Genomic DNA, 9720 nt, shown 5'->3' on the forward strand with positions numbered 1-9720 from the left:
AGTTATACACTTCATTCTTAGACCTCATTATAACCAATAGCCCTAAATAAGGAAATAGTCATGTACATTACTTTAATTATAAGGACAGTCATTTATAACAGCTATTTATTCAACACACATGCATGCATTCAAATCTCACCCTAACACAAAGGAACCATCACATAACATCCTACTAAGTGTACTTGTGCAATGTAAAAGTGATGTCCCATACCCCCACTCCTACTAATTAAAACTCATTAAGAAGTCGTAGTATAGTTCATGTCTCATTCATTATATTTATTATATAGGGAAAAGTAGCCATAACCGACATAGACCATGTGAGCTACATGGAATCTGGTGTGTGCAACCCCACACCGAAAAAAGGTGTCCTATTTGCCTAAGGTAGAACTAAATATATAGCTATAAGGTGTATCCACTTGCTAAAGACCTACGTTGGCACATAGTTATGGTGTAGGGAGATTGCTTCTAGAAACCCGTCCTCTTGCATTGGCGGAGGAGCTTCCATCTCATGAGTTTACTTTAGATGACCCAACCTCTTGCATTGGCAGAAAGGCCTTTGCCTCATTTTCCATATCCACTCGATACTAAGTATTATTTCCCAAATTAGATATATTAGTCTTGAATTGTACTTACATGTGTGAAGGAGTGCCCTACCTATCATTCAATTCAATTCATCAAAATAGCTCATAGATTCATTAAAGTGAGAATGTACTTTCAACATTAGAATCATAATTAGTATGTGCGGATAACTTTCACACCAAGATCTTGTGTTCTCATGAGAATGGACTACAAATCAACACAATAGGATCATCATGGCCATGTACATTTCATGCATAATAATGTGTAAAGGTGCATATGAGAATTATACTTTCAATTAACACCATTGATACATCATAATCATGTTTATGCTTGGAGTGTGTGTGTGTAATTATCCTTGCAATGACACAACAACAACATTATCATCATTCTAGAATAAGGGAAGAATGGCCTTTCAACAATACCACAATATACACTAGTCATAGGACCTTCACTTTCTAAATAAATCATAAGTTCACACACAATCTTGTCAACATGCACAAACCTTCACAATATGACCTTCAAGGGCTATAGACCAACTCATCCCAACCATGTAGCAATAGCACATTAGATAAGGAAATACCATGATCCAACAACTCATCAATACCTCAATCGCATTATAGTTGGCACTTTATACTTCAAGTATTCATAAACGTGCATATAATATCATGATCAAGTCAATTCATGTTTAGAAGAATTATCCTAAACCAATTCGAGTCTAGGTGATCTAATCTAAGGCATTACATGAAGAAATTCATCATTCTTGGAGGTTCATGTTTAAACCCTCAATTTGTCTCTTTCATGACAGATCCTTGGACTATATCAATTCACCTTAGAAATATTAGGTTAATCAAGTATAAATGAAAATTTACACTTAGATCAAGCAATTCCATCATAATTAACTCACATTCAATAAATTGGACCAACTTGCAAAACCATCACTTAATGTAAGGAAGAACCATAGCTAGGGTTGGGGGTCTCATGGATTCTTGAAGGATTTCAGTTAAAGTCATATAAAATCAATCATTCATTCATAAACAAATATCATTCCACCTTGAAAAGCAACTTTAAAAGGAATCCATAGAGTTGAGTTGAAACCCTAGCTAATTGAGTTTTCTAGAATTGAGTTAAAAGTTTTTGAAAGGGATCCTTGGGTGATAGCTTTGCAAGGATGAAGAACTCCCTTACATTAGGTGTAGAATCCTTCCAAATTCGTTTTGAAAAGCTCCTTCCTTCAAGCTTTCCTTGATCTCTTTATTTGTTCTTCAATGGAGCTTCTACAGAGAAGATTCTTGGAGAGGGAAGTAGTTGGGTTTTGATTTGGGGTCTTGTGTTATAGTGATTTAATATGGTGTTTATGGACTTAAAAACTTTATATACATGTATAATTACCATATTAAATGACCCCAAATGGAAACTAATTAAAAAGGAATTAGCTGGAAATTACTTACCTTGTCCGAGATGTTCGGACAACTTAGTGGTGCACACCACGAGACTCCCATCCACGGACCGTGGATGGGACCACTCCTCGTTCTGTGGGGTCGTGGTTTGGGTCTGTGATGATTCCACAAATTGGACTCATTTCGGGCTTTATTTTGATATTAATAGTGTCCTCGAATGCTTATTTTATCTCTATATCTTATGAAAACTCTTAAGTTTGAGGTATTTGAAGTTTTAGCAGAAGAATGGATGCTTAGGCGCAAAAAAGGAACAAAAAGGCTGAAAAGAACATAGAAGTTGAAGCCTGAGCTCCACCAAGCACACTTGACGAGTCGCCGAAGGGACAGATCCCACCATTTGTTCCAGTACGCGAAGCGTTGAAGAAGAGGCTAAAAAAGGCGATGAAAGGAGCAGTCGGCGCTTCACCGAATAGTTCTGCAAAACAGTCCTATACCGCCCAATGGTCCAGGACGTGAAGATGCTAAAGGCAAGAACGAAACGGTGATGAGACAGAAGAAGGGCGAGTTGCCGAGTCATTCGGCGAACTCGACTAATTCGCCGAGCTATTCGCTAGCACTAATGTTTGATGGCTATAAATACTAAACTCTTTATTAATTTATTAGTGTGAAACCATTATTATTATTTTTTACAATAGAATAGTCGTTTTTTGGACATTGTTTCTCAAGTTTGGAAGAGGGTTTTTGGGAGACTTGAATAAAAAAGGATTTCATCTTCCCCAAGTTGGAAGTGGCTCTTCTCCATTCTTCTTCCTTTTCTTAAATCAAGGTTTAATTCCTTATACACATTTGATTATAGTATCATTTCAGGTGTATTTTGTTATTTCTTGATGTGTGGCTAAAAACCCCATTCTTGAGGTGTGATTTAGCAAATATGTGTTGAATTTATTGCTGGCTCTTGTTTGCTGATAGGTTATATGTATTTTAATGGTGATTTCACTAGGTGGTTGTGGTTTAATTTAATGGGTTTGTAGTTGCAAATACAAAACCACCCATGTGTTTTCAGCTTGCTCGAGAGAGAAGTCAGGAAACCAAGACCACTAGACTGATGGCCTAAGGAGTGGGTCGACATGAGGTTTAGCCCGAGAGGGTGAGCCCTAGTCCAATATCCTAACACTCAGCTCGAGAGAGTGAGTGGGGTAAGGCGTAAGCTGGCCTTTATGTGGAAAATGGGTGTCCGAGAAAAACCCATTTGAAACGGGGTAAGTTGCTCGAGCGGGAACTTATTTCCATCTAAAGCTTAGCCTAGTCACTATTATCTTGCAAATTTCCTATTGAAAGCATGTACCCAACAATTTGTCTCAACTTGTATTGCTGTCACACCCCAAGAACTTTTCCCCACACTTGATTTTCTTGTTATATTTTGTTGTTTTTACTTACTTGTGAGAAAACTCCCATTTGATATTTGACACTCTCGTGTCACCCCCTTTAATCTACTATATTTTTGTTCATTAATATCTTTAGCTACAACTAGTTAGAGCTAAGCTTTATTTGTCTATTTATTCTCAAAACCACTCCCTTGGGACGACCCCAACCCTTGGTTAGGTTATTATACTATTGCACAATCGTAGACACTTGAATTGGAAGTTGTGTCAATGATTACGGCAAACATCAAAATGGCACTGCTGCCGGGGACTAGTGTTATTTGAGAATTTTTAGATTAATAGAGTTTTTTTTCTTCTTAGTTGTAATTCACTAACTTTACATTTAGTTTTGTTTTTCATTGAATTGTCCATTTAGATGAGGATGGCTGAGTAGAGTAGTAGAAATTGGTTAAAATGAGCCAAGGAGTCCAAAAGGACTTCACGCTAACCGAACTGGCATCTCAGCTAAACGATTTGGCCACCAAAATCTTAGAGGTGGAAGTCCAATGCAATGGTAGGGGGAGGTACACACCCCCTCATGAGCGGAGGAAGTCTAGAAATGGAGAGAAAAATCGTGTCTAGGACACACTTCAAATCATTCTCCAAAAGGTCACCGATCAAGATCGGGTGTTGGAAGAAATGAAGGAGATTATTGAAGTATTGAATCAAATGATTGGATCTCACTCTAGATCAATCCAGCTAATCAGGTCATTCTTGAGTTTTGCAGTGCCTCATCTCCACCCAAATGACATATTTGGGTCACCTAGTGACGCTAGGGCTAACCCCAATAATGAAGAGTGAGACAGAACTTACTTCGTGCCAAGACGTAAAACAAGGCGCTTCTTGGAAGACAATCCAAGGTTTTACTGCTTTTAATTATTCTGTTCGATTAATGGTGTGCTGATTTTGTAGGATAAAGTTAGAAAGGTCTTGAAAAGTACAAGTTGGCGTGCCAAGGATCCAGTGAGCGAATCACCGAACCTACAGGCGATTCTAACTTAATCCGCCGTTGGGACCCTAGAATATGGGATATCCTGTAAAACTCGGCGAGGTAAGTATGCATTCGGTGCTTCACCGAGTTGGTCGACGATAAGACTAACGTCGCCGAATGACCAAGAACGGAACGGTTATATAAAGGCAAAAGGTCAAATTTTGTTTGAATCTCTCACTTTCCCTCGTTTCAGAATCCTCAAAATCACACCAAAGGTACTTTATCTTAGATTTTCATCTTTCCGTTAGTATTTTAGTTGGTAATTAGTGCTTGGAGTTGAATCTCTTTGATGCCTAGCATTTCAAAAAGTAATTTGATCGACATTAAATGTTAGTCCATGAAACCCCGAATTTATCTTAAAAGTTTTTGCACTCATTTTCAATTGTAGTATTGGGATGATGTGTGCTGGGCCTCTCTGATAGAAATAGGTTGATATGCTATGTGTAATTCAAACTTAGTTGCCTGAAATATTTTAATAGTCGAATGTCTTGTTGTTTGTGTTTTAATTCAATTGAGATTTCAATGGGAGTTGCTTGATTGTCGTTATAATGGTTGGGTAACTCCTAGATAGCCTACATTTGTGCTAAATGATGAAAATTGCTCAATGAAGGAATGGGTGACGACATTCTTAAAGGTGATCGTAGTTAAATGGCCAAACTTTGGCAGGACCGGAAGAAGTCTGAGTATTTCGGGGTGATGGGAAGTCTGGGTCCTATGTGAATTCCATGTATGCATGCTTTGATTTTGTTTCCAGGGCTTGTAAGGTCGATTCTAAGAAATGGGTTGAAAAATAGGCACGTTAAATCATTTGGCAAGTTGGGTCACACTCGCCAAACAATTTGGCAGTTCGCCTATTGTCTTAGATAGCCCTTCACTCATGTCCATAGTGCTGAGAGATCTGTAACCTTTAGCGGACACATTCGTGGTAGCCGAAAGTAGTCAGTGACTCACCGATGGGAGCGGCGAGTCCTTCTGCAATCAGATTCTCTGTAGTTGTGTTGAGTTTTTCCTAATCTCTTCATCTTTTGCAGATATGGTACTCACCAATTTAACCGAGCAACCACAGAAAAAGGCCAAAGGCATTACAATAAATGAAGGAGGATCAAACCCTCCAAAGAGAAAAAGGGATGACCTCCAACCGGGAGGTAAGGACAAAGGAAAAAAGCACATCGCTAGGAAGGGCACAAATGTTGAACCAGCTTTTTCTGAGCCGGCGGATGAGCAACCTTTGCTAAATTAGAGGGATGAACTCAACGCTAGTAATCAGCCCACAGCTACCGGAACCCCTTTATCTACCACTCCCTCGACTACCGAATCAGTGCAAACTCCAGCACCCCCTCAAGTGGCACCTGCACTCCCCATAGCTCCACCTCCACCCAGGTTGCTAAACAGACTAAAAGGCGATGGTTTACGAACAATTAGAGCAGAAAAGTTACTATTTGTAGAAGGTTTGGAAGGTAAGCATGTTGAGGTGCTTGACACACTCAGATATCATGAATTCGAACAGTTTACTAGGTCGTGGAGGTCTTACATTCCTTGTTGGGTCCAGGAATTCTACTTAGTCTATGGGGAGTTGGTCTCGAAAAAATAAGAAAAAGGCTAGTGAGTTCCGACCAGTGAAGTCGGTTGTGGTTAAAGGAAAAAAGGTAGAGTGTCACAACGAGCATATTAATGTTGTATTGGGTCAACCGCTGCACTCAGTACTACTCTACTAGGGTTTGCCTATTGTTCCATCCCTAGATGATCTGAAGGGTTGGTTAGCTCCAATGATCTTTAATATCACCCCGAGATGGATGGATGCGGGAGCTCCTATTGAGAAGAGAGATATGAAAATTGCCTCCCAATATTGGTTCGGCTTCGTCAGCAACACCATCATGCCATCCCAGAACGAGTCCATTCTACTTCATCCTAAGGCGGCTTGCCTTGGTTCTATAATGGCCAGGAGGCGGATCGACCTGGGACTGCTAGTTTCACAGGAGATGGTTATGAGAGCCAAGCAGACACTGACGTCGTTGCCCTTTCTTTAATTGATTACTGAGTTATGCCGACGTGTCGGAGTACCACGGGATCCTGCTAGCGATATAGAGGTCACATCTTCTTCCTCCGCGATATCTGGCGCATAGAGGCTGAATTCACGAGAGAGGAGGTTGACAGAAGAAGAGCAGCCCCAGCCGATACTTCCCTAAAGGTCAATATTGACTCATTATCAGCAGAGACACATGCGCCCACTACGGCCTCTGGCCCTCAGGTATACCATCTCCTTCTTCTTATTCTTCCTCACAGGTTCCAGGTGCCTCCTCATCCTCCCAGCCTTCCAAGATCACCCAGGCCATGATCCTAAAGATGGGGCAGTTGGCCTATTCAGCTGATGTGAGAGCTACCAGACTGGAGAAGTCTGTTCCAAGGATGATCGGCAGGGCCATACTAGCAGTAGTTACCCCACTTCAGATCTGAGTTGATGACTTCACACTGAGAGTCATTTCTTGCAAGATCAGACAAGGGGAAGCCTCTGAGGTGACGACTTTAAAAGTCGAGATTGCGAGTTTGAGACGAGGCATAAACTATCATAAGTCTACTGATTTCACTTCACTCATAGAGAGGGCAATGATAAGGATGTTCTTGGGACCACCGGCGATATCCAGGAGGATGGCGCAGCACATGCAGAGATCGATGAGAAGTTGATATCAGTGCAAGCTGAGGAGACACAGGAGAGCAGAGATGAGGGTGTATTCAGAGATTTGTCAGATCTTATAGAGACAGTTGTGCAGTCGGTTATCCAGACATTGCCAACTGAGACGCCCACACTAGCTCCGCGCGAATCTGGCATTGCTATTCAGTCTGAGGCTGCACCGGGCACTGATGCCCATACACAGACTATTTCATCAAACACTGAGACCCCGACAGAGAGAGAAACTGCATAGACAGGACCTTTCTTCACCCCTCTCTCTATCCTATTATACTCTTTACTTTTGGTACTTTTATTTGCATTTGAGGACAAACGCTTTTTATTTGTGGTGGGGTGAGGCCCACACCTTTTGTGTTGATAGTGTGTTTTGTGTATATATTTGGGTTGTTCTATTTTTAAATGTTGTCAACACTGATTTTCTATGGGTATTTAAGCTTGAGGCTCCCTTTTGTTTTTAATTTCAAATGATTTTTGACCATTGCATAAAATTTTGAATTTTTCACACATTTTCGCCACCCCTCGTGAGTTGAATGTGGCTGTTCTTTTGCAAATATTTGAGTCTCAGCTACGAAAAGATTAAATGAAGTTGCATAAACAATATGTAAACTCTTTGCATCTCATTGTGATTAGCCATTTATCGAATTGATTCTCCTGTAATGATCGTTGCACACTAGCGAAAGTGTGTAGTCTTGTTTGACTTAAGTGTCAATGCCTTGTGTGATTAGCTTGCTTTGATCCATGCATGAATAAACCTTGAATTTGCCCCGTTAGTCTGATTTATTTAGAAAGGTGTCCTCTTGAGATGATCTTAGGCAACTTTAAAGAGTGTGTGCCAAATTTGACATATACCTCTTTTGTGGCCTTCCCGTGGGCATGTGAAACTCTTTTGAACACCCTTTGAACCTTACCTTTCTTTGAAAGAACCTTGATGAACCCTAGACCTTACTTGACCCACTACTTATAATCCTCTTGATTTGTGGTTTAAGCAAATAGCCAACTTAGGCCAAAAGCCTAAGTTGGGGGTGTGGTGAAAAGGAAAAGGAGAAGTCAACAAGTGCAAGAAAAGTTCCCCTTAACCCATGGTATTGCATTAAAATGGAACCCCTTCAATTCAAAAAAAATGTGGAATAAAGTACGAATGGAATCGGGTTTCAAGCAATCCATGGAGGTGAATAAAAAGGTGACTTAGAAGCACTAGAAAAAGAATTGATAAAAGAAAAGAAGGGAATGCCTTTGAGAATACCACATCTCACGAGGAAAAGTCACTGAGCCTAAATGGCCATACCTTTGCACTCATCCTCATTACAAGCCCTAGAAAGACCTTTTTGATTTTGAGTAAGCCGAATCGAAAGTCGATTATAAAATAAGGGCAAACCTATGGGTGAAAACATGCATTGTGTTCCTCTTTTTTAGTATGAGTGTTGTATCTGATTCTGGATGTTGAATTGATTAACCTTTGTATGTGGATACGGAATCATTCTTTATGTGAGGGCATTTAGATACTTTTTGTTAAGCTTGAACTTGCACAAGAAGCAAGTATTGCGAGCATGAGAATCTTTGGTAATGGTGTGTCACAGCTTGAAACTTTGAGTACACAATTGATCCTTGCATAAGTAAATTGAGTCTTGTTGTGTGCATTCATGATTGAGTCTTGTGTAGCACTGTTTGAGACACCTTTTTTGAATGGCTGAACTTAAGTTTGCTTGAGGACAAGCAAAAGTTTAATTTGGGGTGTTGATGAGTCCACAAATTGGACTCATTTTAGGCTTTATTTTAATAGAAATAGTGTCCTTGAATGCTTATTTTATCTCAATATCTAATGAAAACTCTAAAGTTTCAGGTATTTTAAGTTTTAGCATAAACATGGATGCTTAGGTGCAAAAAGGAACAAAAAGGTTGAAAAGAACGAAGAAGTTGAAGCATGAGCTCCGCCAAGCACACTTGGTGAGTCGCCAAAGGGATAGATCCTGCCCTTTGTTCCAGTACACGAAGCCCTGAAGGAAGAGGATCAAAAAGGAGATGAAAGAAGTAGTCGGCACTGAAATGACCCAAAAAGTTCTTAAAAATGTGCTTCGGAAGTTACCGGAAACTTGTTTAGCTATATATAAAAAATCTGTTTCGTTTTTCAAAAATCCGACTTCATATTCTTGTTTAGGGGGTCAAATTGAGTGGGAAATAGGTCTAACCCAAATTTTAGAGCAACCGTATCAAAATCCGAAATTTCCAAGTGAAGCTTTTTTCGAGGGTCTACTTTGGAGGGTCATATCTCCTAGCACACAAATTATTGGGTGGCAAATAACATATCCATGGAAAGCCCTTTGAGTTAGCTACCTAACGCACTTCATTTCACCTCATTCGTAGTTCGGACGAAGAAGTTATGCCCATTTTCATAAAATCTGTCCGGCAGGAAAGACAATTTCTAGTGAGCGTTTTTACTATTCACCCGCCTCATTTTTTTTTCTAAGTGTTGGACCATTTTTCCAAATGGCATATGTTATTTCCTATATACCATTAGTTCAATTCCCATCTCTAAAACATTTCCCAAAACACCTCTCCCATACTTAGACACATTTTCTCTCAAGAACCCTAATCCAAAACCTTCCTCAAGATTGAAGAGACTCTTGCTCCAAGTTCCAAGCTTCCATT

This window comes from Solanum verrucosum, unplaced genomic scaffold (assembly GCF_900185275.1).
Source record: "Solanum verrucosum unplaced genomic scaffold, falcon-dt-bn FXZP01000159.1, whole genome shotgun sequence".
NCBI lineage: Eukaryota > Viridiplantae > Streptophyta > Magnoliopsida > Solanales > Solanaceae > Solanum > Solanum verrucosum.